The sequence below is a fragment of the Euprymna scolopes genome, chromosome 4, assembly GCF_053919585.1.
Source record: "Euprymna scolopes isolate OS-2025 chromosome 4, ASM5391958v1, whole genome shotgun sequence".
NCBI lineage: Eukaryota > Metazoa > Mollusca > Cephalopoda > Sepiida > Sepiolidae > Euprymna > Euprymna scolopes.
The window spans coordinates 181,154,257-181,167,729 of NC_136485.1; the positions used below are offsets into that span (position 1 = coordinate 181,154,257).

A 13,473-nucleotide genomic window follows, 5' to 3' on the forward strand; every position below is an offset into this window, starting at 1 on the left:
TGTGTTCAAAAAGGTTCATTTTTATGTGTCGTCCATTTTTAAAGTAGTACAAAGTTAGGCGTTAGAATAAACGAAGAAAAAAGGAGAATGTCCGTAAAAACTACTTATTTCTTGTTTTTTTTTTTTGTTGGTCAAGTAGTGGTAAAAAAGAGGATTTGCTGTTGCGAAGCGGGCTGACTTCTCGCCTGACTGCACCTGTGTGTTGTCCCCTTGGTGTCTAGTTCCCTTCTCCCTCGTTTACAAAAATCCCAGGCTTTTATCTCTTTTTTCGGCGGCTCCCACAGACACGTTGGGTTTTAAATGTATTTTTATCGGGTTAGGGTTAAACATATATCAACAAGTTGAAATGTGATGTTCATTTTAACTGACCGACAGGCTTTTATTTCTTTCTGCGCATGCTCAAATTCAGTTCATTTCTTCAACTCGTTTTAGATTAAAACTTTATTAGCTAATTAATTGTCATTATTTTTCTCTTTTTGGACGGGTGGATGCGTTGAGCCTATGCGTAGTGATGCGTTTATATGCGGGTCCTCGCCAGGGATTTTGTGAAGCAGTCTGTTGTATTTTTGCCGGTAGGCACATAGTTCAGTTCGATTGTACCATTGTATATTTTGGTGTTTTATCTGCTGATTTGTGATAGAGGTTTTGCAATGCAGATTGCGCTGTGGTTGTCAGAATATATTGTTGCTTGCTTCCATTCTTTTGTATTGTTCATATCGTTTATTAATTGCAGTAGATATTGTGCTTCCTGTATGGCTGGTGTCATTACCGTATATTCAGCCTCACATGTAGATAGAGCTACAGTAGACTGCTTTGCACTTTTGCAGGCAATAACGTTCTTTTTCATTTAGGGAAAAATAATACTCGACGTACTTTTTCTGTCTTCAGAGCTTCCCCAATCAGCATCGGTAAATCCTGTTAACTTCAGGCCGCCTTCACATTTCCTGAAAGATAAACAAGTTTAAAGCCCCTTTCGGATACCTAAATACATGCTTCACTGCATTCCAGTGTTCAATTGTGAGGGTATGGTTGTACTGTAATAATTTATTTACGACACATGAAATATCGAGTCTGGTGCAAGTAGATAAGTAAACCAAGCTTCCTATAGCCTCTCTGTACCTTTTGGAATCAAAGGACTTTGCTTCCTTAGAGAAAGTTAATTTTGTTCACAGGGTATTAGTCTGGGTTTGCAGTCTAGCATATTCAAATTTTCTAATACTTTCTCAGTGTATGTTTTTTTTATTAATTTCAATTTCATTTGGTTTGACTAGGACGTCCACACCAAGAAATCTTGAGATTTGACCTAAATCTTTCGTGTCAGACTTTTGTTTGAGTAGGGTCTTGACTTCTGTTACTGTATCTAAGTTATTTGCGGCAATCAAGATATCATCAACCCATACAAGAATAATAATTCTTTTATTTTTATCAACTTTTTCAAACATGCATGGGTCGATAGTGATTTTATTAAATTTTTCTTGTAGAAGTTCTTTACTCAGTAGATCGTTTCAATTTTTACAGCTCTGTTTTAGGCCATAGAGTGATTTGTTTAATTTCCAAACAAGCCCATCATTGCCTGGAGCAATGTATCCTTCGGGTTGTTGGGTGAAAATATCACAGTCTATTTTGGTATTTAGGTATGCTGATTTGACATCTATCTGGTGAATGATCAAATCATACTGCACAGCAAATTGCATTAGAATTCGAATAGTGGTTATTTTTGTGGTGGGTGCATATGTTTCATGGTAGTCTATGTCCTTTATCTGACTGTACCCCTTGGCAACATATCTAGCTTTGTATTCTTCGTTATTTTTGTCATAATTTTTTTTATATATATTATACCCCCATTTTCCCCAACTAAATTTTTGTTTTCAGGGAGGGTTGTCACAGTGAAAGTATTGGTTTCCTTTAAGGAATTCATCTCCTTCTCCATTGCCAGTTTCCATTTGTCAGGCTCCGGTGAATTTATGGCTTTATGATATGATACAGGGATAGTTTTATTTTCACGAGAATTTATACATTCTTCATCGTCATCACTTAGGCTATTGTTATTTAATTTTAAATAAGTGGGTAGTTTTCTCTGTCTCAATGGGTATCTTGGATTTCTGTTTTCAGACCTGTTATTTGTTCTATTATTTGTCTGTTCGCTAGTTTGGCTGTCGCTATTATCTATATTTCTCTCATAAGGATCGGGTAGAAGTTCGTTTGTTCTATTCTCATCGACTATATGTTCACTGAAATTGTTAGGATTTATTGATGGAATTAAAGTTGGATTAATATATTTATTTTGGTTTGTAATGTCCTGAGTGATCTCCCTTGCATCGTTAAATTCATTTGTAAAAGTCACTAATCATATTTTTTTACAGATTTTTCTTTATTGAAATATACAAAATAGGCTGGACTATATTTGTCGTATACTACAAAAATTCCTTTTTCCGACCGAGGATCTAATTTTTTTGTACATAAGCGTAGCATGTTGTACCAAAAATGTTCATATTTTTAACATTTGGTTTTCTTCCCTCTAGTGCCTCATAAGGTGTCAATTTTATTCAGTGATTATAGCACCTATTTCGGATATAAGTGGCATACAGAAAAGCATATGGCCACAGCTCGTGGGTTACATGAGACTCTATTAGCGTGCATCTCGACATTTCAAATAACGTTCTCCATCCTCGTTCCACGGTTCCATTTGGGTGCGGTGAGTAGGAGGCTGAGGTCTCGTGTCAGATTTTATGTTGAACAAGAAGTGATTTGAATTCTCTTGATGTGAATTCAGAACCGTTATCACTTCTTAATCTCTTAACCCTTCCATAAGGAGCACTATCGGCCAAAAATTGTTTTGTAGCGTCGACTGTGTTGCTTTTGTTCTTGAGGAAATATGCCATCACATAGCCTGAATAGTCGTCAGTAAATGTTATGGCATACTTGTAACCATTCATACTAATAGGTTCTATTTTCCCAGCCAAGTTACAATGCACTAGTTCTAATGGAAACCTGCTCCTTTCGTCTGGTTTTCTTGATCGCAAATTTTTCATTTTTCCAAAAGTACAAGTTTCACACGGCGGTATGGTATTGTCTTTTTCAATAATGGTCATTCCCTCAACAATAGTTGGCATTTTCAAAATATCGGAAATATTACAATTGTCGAAAATTTTGTGCCACGTGTCGAAGTCACGCCTCGTGTTATAAATACTATTTGTTATGCATTTATTTAAATAATAAAGTTTCCCCCTTTTCTTTATTTTAAATTTAACGCTGTCTTTGGTGGTTAGCATAACATGGTTTTGTGCAAATTCCACGCTGCAGCATTTCCCTATGGTGGCTTGTACCGACAATACGTTTTGTGTAAATGTTGGTACAAATAAAACATTTTTAAATAAATATTATTTCTCTTTTTATAAATATCGTGTAACGTTATTTTGGCCGTTCCTTTCTTAACGCTATATTATTTTTTTGACCCGTCAGCAAGCTCAATATAATGTTCTTCTGGGTTAAAGTCATGTTCAAATGCAACAATTTTTTTTTATCATTAATTAATATGGGCAGTAGCCCCACAATCGACTAATAGTTCAAAGTTATCAGAATTAATGTGAGGGTTTATTCCTATCTTGTAGTATGAATGGTTGTTTCCTTCAGTTTGTCTTTTTCTGCAGAATTTTGAATCATGAGTTCTTACTTCGCAAAATTTATACCACCTGTTTTTGTTAGAGTTTTTTGTGAAGTGGCCATATTTGTCGCACCGAAAACACGTCGGAGGTTCTTTTTTATTTGTTGTCTTCATGATGGCGTCTTCCATTTTGGGCTTCGTGTTTTCCTCATATGATCGTAGTGATGCCTTGAATTCCATCCAAGTTTGTGGTGTATATCTTTGGGTAACTATGGCTTTTAATGTATTGAAGGTAGACGGCAACCCCTTTAGTAGCATAGCTGTCACCAATGCGTCTGAAATTGTCTCTCCACCATTTTGTAAAGCAGCTATAGCTTTTTCAGCACGTATAACGTAGCCGGTAACATGTTCGTCCTCGTGTTTTTGGAGGGTAGACAGTTCGGTATACAAGGCAATGATTTTTGGTTTGCCTTGGGATAAATAATGTTCTCTTAAAATTTTAAAAGCTTCCCTTCCATCATCTTTCGCGTCTCGCATAATTCATGCCAAACTTCTATCATCTAGAACTTGGATAAGTTCCGCGAATATATCCTCGTTTCTCTGTGAGTCAATTTCATCATCTTCCTTTTTTAACTCGGCTTTTAATTTTAGCCTGTGAAGGTGTCCCATAAATTTAATTTCGAACATCTCATAATTATTTTCATCGCCATCGCCATCGTCAGTTGGGGCCATAACCTGTTAAGTGAGACATGTTAAATGTATGTGGCGGTCGATATCAGTAAAGGAAGGTCCACACGTGGAGACGAGTTATCGACGTCTTTATCTTAAGAAGGTTAACAACGAAAAGAAAGAAACATGACTCCTTAAGGGGAGAGTTCTCAAACCAAAGGGGCATAACTCAGGATGCTAAGGTTTACTCTCATAACAATGGTTTCTAACGATTAAAAGCTTTGTTTGTATAAGTGAATAACGCGTATGGACATATATCGGCAAGCTGAAATGCGAAATGTTAATTTTAACTGGCCGATGGGCTTTTATTTCTTTCTGCGCATGCTCAAATTCAGTTCATTTCTTCAACTCGTTTTATATTAATACTTTATTAGCTTTATTTCGATAACAATATCGGTAGAGAGCGCAGTTGGAACGCTTAATGTTTTGGTTTCGATTCTAGCTGATGGCATGAAGTCATTTTTTTTGTTATATTTGAAATTATGTCTTTGTATTAATAAATACAAAATCTGCATGAATTTAAATATATTTAAACGTATTTTAAGGCAAGCGGAAATGCAAAATGTTTATTTAGGGGCTGTGATAATAAAACTTTTTAAAAAATTCCTACACATTTTTTAAAAGACAATAAATATTTTTGACAACAACTATTTTTTTGCTGGAAATCCCTAACAACCGAAGACAAAATTCTGTTTAAAAAATTCGTACTTTTCTTAAGGAAATCTTCCACAACAGAGGACAAATTCTAAGTACAGTTTTGATCAAAAACTTACTTGGGTTAAGGTCAAGTTTCTGCGTTTCTTTTCTTCTTTTTTCAAATAATACGTAAATATTGCTAAAGATGCTGAAATTAAAAATATTTATAGTCTAGCCAAACGTTTATAATATGTTATTTTTCTTTACATTATTCCTCCAGTTCCCTTTAAATAATTTTATTTTCTCTAAATAACTTCTCCTTTACTGTAAATTACTTTTCTCTTTTTCTTTAAATAACTCTACTTTTCTTTTGTAAAGAAATAAGAATTTATGACTTTCATACGTTAAATTAAATATACGAAGACATACCTATATGTCGTTATTTATTCATTTTTCGATTAGACAAAACAAATATTCATTTCAAACCAAAATTCTGAAGTTTTCGAATGCCTGTGTTTTGTATTTTTTAAGGAAGTTTTCTTTGCACATTTACTGAATTCAAATAAATTGAAGAAAATTATGACAACATAAAACAGAAGTTTATTTTATTGCAAAATGTAAATTTTCATAACTAATAAAATATAAATAATCAATTTTAAGAAAACTATTTTATTTTTCCAAATTTTTCAATTCTTGTAACAAAGTTACAACTTTACTGTGTGTAATGAATGAATGAATGAAATCCCTCATGACAGAAGACAAAATTCAATGAATAAAGTGCATGCTTTTTAAAGGAAATCTTGCACAAAATGGGACAAATTCTAAATACAGGTTTTGATAGAAAAGGTTACTTTGGCTAATCTCAGATTTCTGCGTTTCTTTTCTTCTTTCTTCTTTTTTTAAGTTTTTGCTTGAAATGCTGCAAATAAAGATATTTGTTTATCCAAATTTTAATAATCTGTTATTTTTTTTTAATTATCTCTCCCTTTAGATTATTTTCTTTTCTCTAAATAACTTTTACGTTACTTTAAATAACTTCTTCTCTTTACTTTACATAACTTCTCTTTTTTCCTCTAAATAATTTTATTTTTCTGTAAACAAATAAGGATTTATGAGCTACTGACGTTAAATTAAATATACGAGGACATACCTATCATTTTTTTAAAATTCATTTATCGATTAGATAAACAAATATTAATAACATTTTAAAATAATTGATCTTTCTGACTAAAATACAAATTTTTGGATAATATTTCGATATTTTAACAAATGTATGGTACATTTGGATATTGTTTTTCTTAATATAAATTTAAAGTTAAAATTTCATACCTAAACAAATCAATTGCCTCAGGTACTTTATATTTTAAAGATATAATAAAATAAATGCAATCAGTTATCTTCAACACTTCATATCCAGATATCATAAAACGAGAATATTTAATTTTCGTGAATACAATTTTCATAACAACAAAAACAAAACAAAAAAAATACAAAAAAATTATTCACCATCGAAACCCTATTTGACGAAAATCCGTTCAAATCCCCAAATTGTTGTTTACAAATGTTTACAAGCCAAACACCTCCACGGGACTACAAATTAACCAATGAAAAGTTGACACGGAAACAATCATTCAAACATAAACAGTTCTCTTGCCCATTATTTTTAAACGAAATTCAACAAAATTTGAATTTGTTAAAAAAAAAAATGAATTTTATAAAGTTTATGTTCATCCACCCCGCACCGGGAGAAGTGTCAAGTCATTACAATATTGCAAGTATAATTATATTCTTTTTACATTCCGAAATCATCCTGCACCAGAACTTCACATTATTAATATTTAATTATGATATTACTATAACTTACCCTTAGAATGGTAAAAAAGAGATAGGCCTAACAAAACATATTTTGCAATAAGTTGTTTATCTATAAAACAATATGTTGCTGCCCTTTGGAACCGAACGTTTGATTCGGTCTCAATTTTTTTCCATTTAAAATGTGATATGAAAATCTAGCACTTTTGCAATACTGTGTCATAACCACGTTTTTGGTTTTCAGTTTGGAGAATATTATTATGAGGACACATTTATTTGATGATCTGCAGCACTTCCTTTCCCTGTGCAATGGTTCAATAACATTGAATAGAGATCTTCAATTGCACAAATTACCACATGGACAGATAGTAAATTCAATTGGTGGCTTGATGACTAAGGTTTTCTCAGGTATTGCTAAAGGTTCTCACACGGCTTTATAAAAGAGCAATCTTGTCCCCTAGAAATGATGGTGATATGATCAATTATAATCTTTTGCAAGAGTTTCCTGGGTTAGAGCATTCTTATCAATTCATTGATTGTGTTATTGATGAAGACCAGGCAGTAGAATTTGCTGTAGAATTAAACCTCTTGGAATGCCACATCATGACCTGATATTGAGGGAAGGAGCCCCGGTTATATTATTAATAAATCTTGATCCACTGGAACTGTATAATGTTCTGGAAGCCATAATAACTGGAAATTTTTAGGGCGAAACTGTTAATTCTTCGGATTCCTCTTCTTTCTTCTGACATGCCATTACAGTTCAAGAGATTACAATTTCTAATAAAAATTGGTTTTGCCATGTCTATAAATAAAGCTCAAGAACAAAGCCTCAAAGTTGTTGGACTTAATCTTCAGACACCTTGATTTACTTATGGCCAGTTGTATGTTGGATGCTCCTGCTAATTTGTTGTTTTCTTTGCAAGAAAGCTTCACGAATCGAAATGAGATCTCACACTCAACTTCATAACATTAGTGATTTGCAGACAAAAAGAGCACTACAGCAATAAAATTGCTGCTTAGATACTAGTTGTGTCAGCTATTGAGCAATTCTACTGGCGATTTGATGTTTGCAGACATGGGTGTGGCTCTATATGGCATCATTGCTAGATAACTGTCTTGCCCAGTTTCTCGTGCCTTTAGCAGTGTTTTCTTACATAATCCGACCATCCTCTCGGCAAATCCATCGGTATTCCCCGGTAAGGACGCCTCAAGCGACTACTGATAAACTAACCTCTTTTCAAAGAGGGAAAGCAAGGTTTGGGAGGGTGGACCTCCCAGAACTGCACATAACTAAACTCCCACCACAAAATCAACAAGAACCGAATCAATCATTACAGGAAGTGTCTCATCGCTGTTGCTTTCGGGGACCAAAGATAAAACGCTAGAATGGTCCGGAAAATCGCCTAAAAATAGTGTGGAAATGGGATTAAGTTAACTATGAAAAGTAAAAAATGCGTATTGTATTAAAAAAAAAAAAGAAAGAAAAAAGATGTGTTTAAGCTACGTTCAGATATTGTTGTATTGATTGCTGTCTAATAACGTCTCATTGTTTGATTAATTGTAATAAATATTCATATTTTTAATCACTGTCTCTAATAAGTTTTAAACAAGCGCGACAACTACTGTCTCAGTTGCGTTTTAAATTGTCTCTTCAATAAATTATCTATTTTACTTACTCTAACGGAATTATATACCTTCTAATCTCTAAAAAGAGGAACACATGGGAACAGAGTATTCAAGGGAGGTAATTGAGATACTTTCTCAATAAGATTTATTTCCTCTTAGACCGTATTTAAAAAAAAAAAACGACTAGTAACGCTGATCGCATGTTATTCACTATTTTACTATACGCATTCAGTACAAGATGGTGACCTTCATTTTTAAATAAATTAATTCGAATATTAAAAAAATAAAATAATAATTATTATATTATAAAATATTAAAATAAATGAAATAACAATCCAGGCGAGCGGCAGTTTCTTCTGCGGACCTATCTCCCCATTCTCCGGTCACGTCACTATCTTAAAATTTCGACTGTACCCCCTTACCTGATGTAACGTCGTTTGTCTTTAAGTAGATATTTAATCTAAAAACAAAGCAACAAAACAAGTGAGTATTACTTAATTCCATTTTCTTATTCAATTTTGTAAATTGTTTGCTAAGAACATTTTTCCAAATATTTTTTTCCGTCCTAAAAACTAGCGATAGTATTCAGTACTTGTGGAAAAAAGGGGCTTTATTTATTTTTTTTATGTGGAATAGTTGTGGGACCAATTCTGTATAACAAACTGGCTTATCTTCCTCGTTTTCCTTGAAATCTGCCATTGAAGAAATAGAAACGCTTTTGTCTATGATCTTGTTTATGACGAGGGACCAGATGAACGGAGAGTGTCACCAGTGTTACTGTTACGAGGGTAATGTGATAACGTTTTTCTAGTACCTCGATGTAAACAAAAAACATTAAAAGGTGTCAGAATCAACATTAAACCGAAGACGAATTTAAACGTTCATAATATGATTTTGGTGCTAATGCACTTACTTATCCGCGCTATTTTTTAAATCGTATTTCCAAGTTTAATTAAAGTTTTATGATATGTTTTTTATTCAATTGTAAGGTTAAAGTACAGAATATGTACAAAACACCCTCCCCATTTTAAGAATGGCTTTTTAAATAATGACGTTATTATTTCAGCACGGATCAATGAGTGCATGAGTACCATGATTTTTATTTAACAATAGAAAGAAAATAAATAATTTTTATGTTGTGTTTTTATATGCGTGTATCGATTTAACACACGGGAGAAAGATTGAATCGTCCATTGTTTAGCAACACGTGGAAATGTTCTTGGAAACCGAGTCCTTGAATAAATGTCAGGTTTGCAAGAACTTTATATATTTTTCTCTTAAATAGAGACTGATAGGATTTGAATAAAAAAAAATGTAATGAAAAGTAGAAAAGAGAAATCTTTCTTCGATTGGGAAAGAATGGTCTTTTTTTAGAGAAAAATGTTTCTTTTTTTAACATAAAAGGAAAAGATTAATTCTCGTTAATATGGTACTTCCATGCTGTGAATTTAGATGTATGCACGCGAAATTATATTGGTGGTTTTATGTCGAATCTCGACGGAGCAAGCAGCAAATTATTTACGGAGGAAACTGCATTGTGAACAAGGCTGAACTGGAACTGGTTTGGATTTGGTGCGCAGTGTCTTTATATAGGTTTCAAACCAGCTCCAGCGAAGGCTGTCAGAAAAAGAATTTAATAAGTGTTTTTTTTTTTTTTTTTTGAGCGCTGATTGGATAGCAATGTCAGAAAACGCCATTAAAAATGCGTGATAAAAATTGAATAATTCGACCTCCTATCTTTCGAAGCTTATAACTACTTGAAAAATGTAATTGAAACCCTATTTTTTTTTTTATTAAAGAAGCAAAGACCAAATTTTAAAATAATAACAGGTTTAATAGCAAATTATACAATATTTGTTTTTTTGAAATCGTATTTCTTTAAAAAAAGATTTAAAGAAAATCAACGAATTTTAACTTATTTCAATAAAATATATGTATATATAAATTCCAAAAAATCACTTACCTATAAAAATACTATTCAATGGGTACTCCCATTCTTCATTTTTAAGAATTTATCCATATTCATATTTTATATTCTATGTCCTTTTTAAATAAAATACTTTTTTAAGCGAGTATTAAAAAATACCGCAACATGAGATATTTCACAACTAGAATAAAGGGAGACAAATGCCATCTTTTCTTCCAGTTTAGAACTTCGGTGGCCTTAAGCGCCAGAATTAATCTCCCTTTCTATTGCTGGCTGTAAACAAAAGTTAGTAAATATGGGCCACCGTAGGTAAAAAATAGTCCCATTTAACTTATCAATTTTTGCCGATAAAAAAAAAAACCAGTCAACCGATTTTTTATTTTTTTTTATTCTCATAAAGAAATAAATGAGCTTTTGATTTAATATATTTCATTTCTTCTTTATGGAGTGAATTTAAAAAAAAAAAAATATCTAAAAGAAAAAACATTGACTGAAATAGAAAAAATAGTCATAATTCTACGAAATTTTCTGAACAATATCACAAGATTAGAAGGCTTCACTTAAAAAAAAATTCAACGTTTTTTTTAACAAAAAAGATTTTAAACTTTAGACTTTACAAGTAAATTTGCAAATAACTGTTCTTTTTTTGTTTTAAATTAGCTTATTTTATTTATTGATCTTTTATCTTCAATTGTGATATATAAATTTGAGGTGAGAAAATTAATTATTTTCATTTTAATAGACATTTAAAAATCGGGGGGGGGGGGGGTGAATTTAGAAAAAAACGTATGTCTAGAATATTATATTCGGTTTATTGGAAAGAGCATAAAATTTCACATTGAACCTGAAAATATCTTAAAAATTGAACCAATAGAAAAATTTTGATAGATTTTAAAGTTTAAAAATTGAAAAGATTTTAACTTGTAAAATTCAATTGATTTCATTCCTAAAAAATTCTGATACGCCTACCGATTGGATAAAAAGTAGACACCCTGTTATGTGGTACTGCTGTATACTACGCCCATGTGAAAAGGCAGAGTTTTAGTTTTTATGTCCACACAATTTGTATGGGTGGATACAACAAATGTACGAGCAACTGAAACGTTCCTTATCCATCCATTTTAATGTTTCTTGTATGTCACTACAATCTTTTTATCTTTAATTTAAAAAATAACCCTTTAATATTGTTATTTGGTTTTCCTTTTTTTTTAAAATAGGTATGGGCGAAAATGGCGGAAAAAAGCTAGGGGCACATAGTTTTGAAAGTCAATTTATCATAATTTTTTTTTGTAGGTCTCCGACTACTGTTACATGATAAGGGCTGTCCCCTTTTCATGTAAGTATAAAAATAGAGAGATTTAGTTAAAATGAAAATAAAATGAGAGAAAGCAGGAATCGAACCCTGGATATAAGTTTTAAAGAACAATAGGTTTAAATGGAATGTCCAGTAAATTGTTAATACTGATAAAATAAATAATAAATAAACTATTCAATTGTTAGAAAGAATGTGGATAATGAAATATGGGTTAAATGAATTAGATAGGTAGGTTGAATTCCTTTGTGAAAACAACAAAGAAAAAATGGGAAATCAGAATGTTCGGAAACGTGCAGGTCACGCATGTTGATGGCACGTGAATTGTGGTCACGTTGGCCGGACATGCATGGATTTCTCAATATAGGACGTGAGAGTTAGTTAGTTAGTTAGTTAGTTAGTTAGTGAGAAACTCAGAGAGACTCAGAGGGAGTTTGAGAACGACAGACGATAGTCTGGAGTTTGGAATTCGAACGTCTAGAAGCGAGACAGTCATTTTGAAACTTAATATGTGAAGCTTTGAATTCCTGAACGCAAAGCCACCAGCCGGTCAGTGGAAGAATAAATGTTCATCATGTTTTTATAACTGCCGTCTCCTGTGTCCATCATTACATAAAAAAGGTATTGTCTATTTATGTGTACAAACTATTTGAAATTCATCATCTAAAAAATATATGTGTTAGAAAGTATATGTGTCTATTTATGTTATACAAACACTCCCGTTCATACGAACTGTCAAAGCATAAATGCCAACTTGTCAATCCATCGGCATAAATGCAAACCTCTCAATTATCAGTCTGTCTATCTAGATAGCGAATCACCTCTCAAAGTTTATTTATATGTCCACATCTCTTCTCTAACAATGTTAATGTCTCCATATCTACACAACATGATCACACACATGAACCTCAAAGATCTCTTACTTCCAGGAACAGTCTTAAGACGCTTATCTTTACAAACAAGAACACTAAATAAGAACTCACGTAACATATGCGCACAAGTGGTACTTTCGTCTATAATAACACTCTTATGCAACACTACTTTTTGATAGTATTTGAAAGATTAAAGCCTAAATTTAATTTCCAAAAGGAAAAAGTATTTGTACACGTGAAATAAAAAAGGTATAATGAAAAATGTTTTCACAGCGACATTTGGAAACTGACAAATTCAAGTAAATTTTGAAGGTAAATAAATTCATTGTAAAAATCCTTTAAAAGATAACTGTTAGTTTTCTGGATCTATTTCAAAGATAATTAGGAAAGTAGCGTCCTAAGACATTGAATTAAATTTAAAAAAAACACCTTGTTTGTACAACAAGTAGCTTAATTAGCCCCCAAAAGTGAGAGATTCTAGCTTTACAGAATCGCACAAATGAAAAATAATCCAAATGTGGATTTTATGCAAACCCAAAATGGAAGAAAGTGATGTCAGGTAGTTAGAGTGATCCCCCCTTCCCCAGCTGTGCGTTCATACATTCTAATCATGAACGTTTGTATAATTTTTAACATTTTTTAATTTAATTATTTTTCTATGTTCCTGCTTTTAATTAATAACATTTTTTTTATTTTTCAAGATTATATAAAAATTATGTTACGCTGAAAATTTTAACATTTATTCAAGCAAGGAAAATATTAGAATCTTACATATAAATTTATGTTACGCTGAAAATTTTAACATTTATTCAAGCAAGGAAAATATTAGAATCTTACATATAAAAATTATGTTATGCTGAAAATTTTAACATTTATTCAAGCAAGGAAAATATTAGAATCTTACATATAAATTTATGTTATGCTGAAAATTTTAACATTTATTCAAGCAAGG

General features: G+C 32.0%; 1 protein-coding gene across 2 annotated transcripts in view; it reads left to right on the forward strand.

Moving 5' to 3' along the window:
* Positions 1-8,606: 8,606 nt before the first annotated feature.
* LOC145270536 (uncharacterized) overlaps positions 8,607-13,473 on the forward strand; it is a 31,556-nt gene continuing 26,689 nt past the window's right edge. For both annotated transcript variants that reach the window (XM_080126185.1, XM_080126190.1), the window contains exon 1: positions 8,607-8,893. The gene's annotated coding sequence lies outside the window, so the exon portion shown is untranslated. The remainder of the gene's footprint in view (positions 8,894-13,473) is intronic.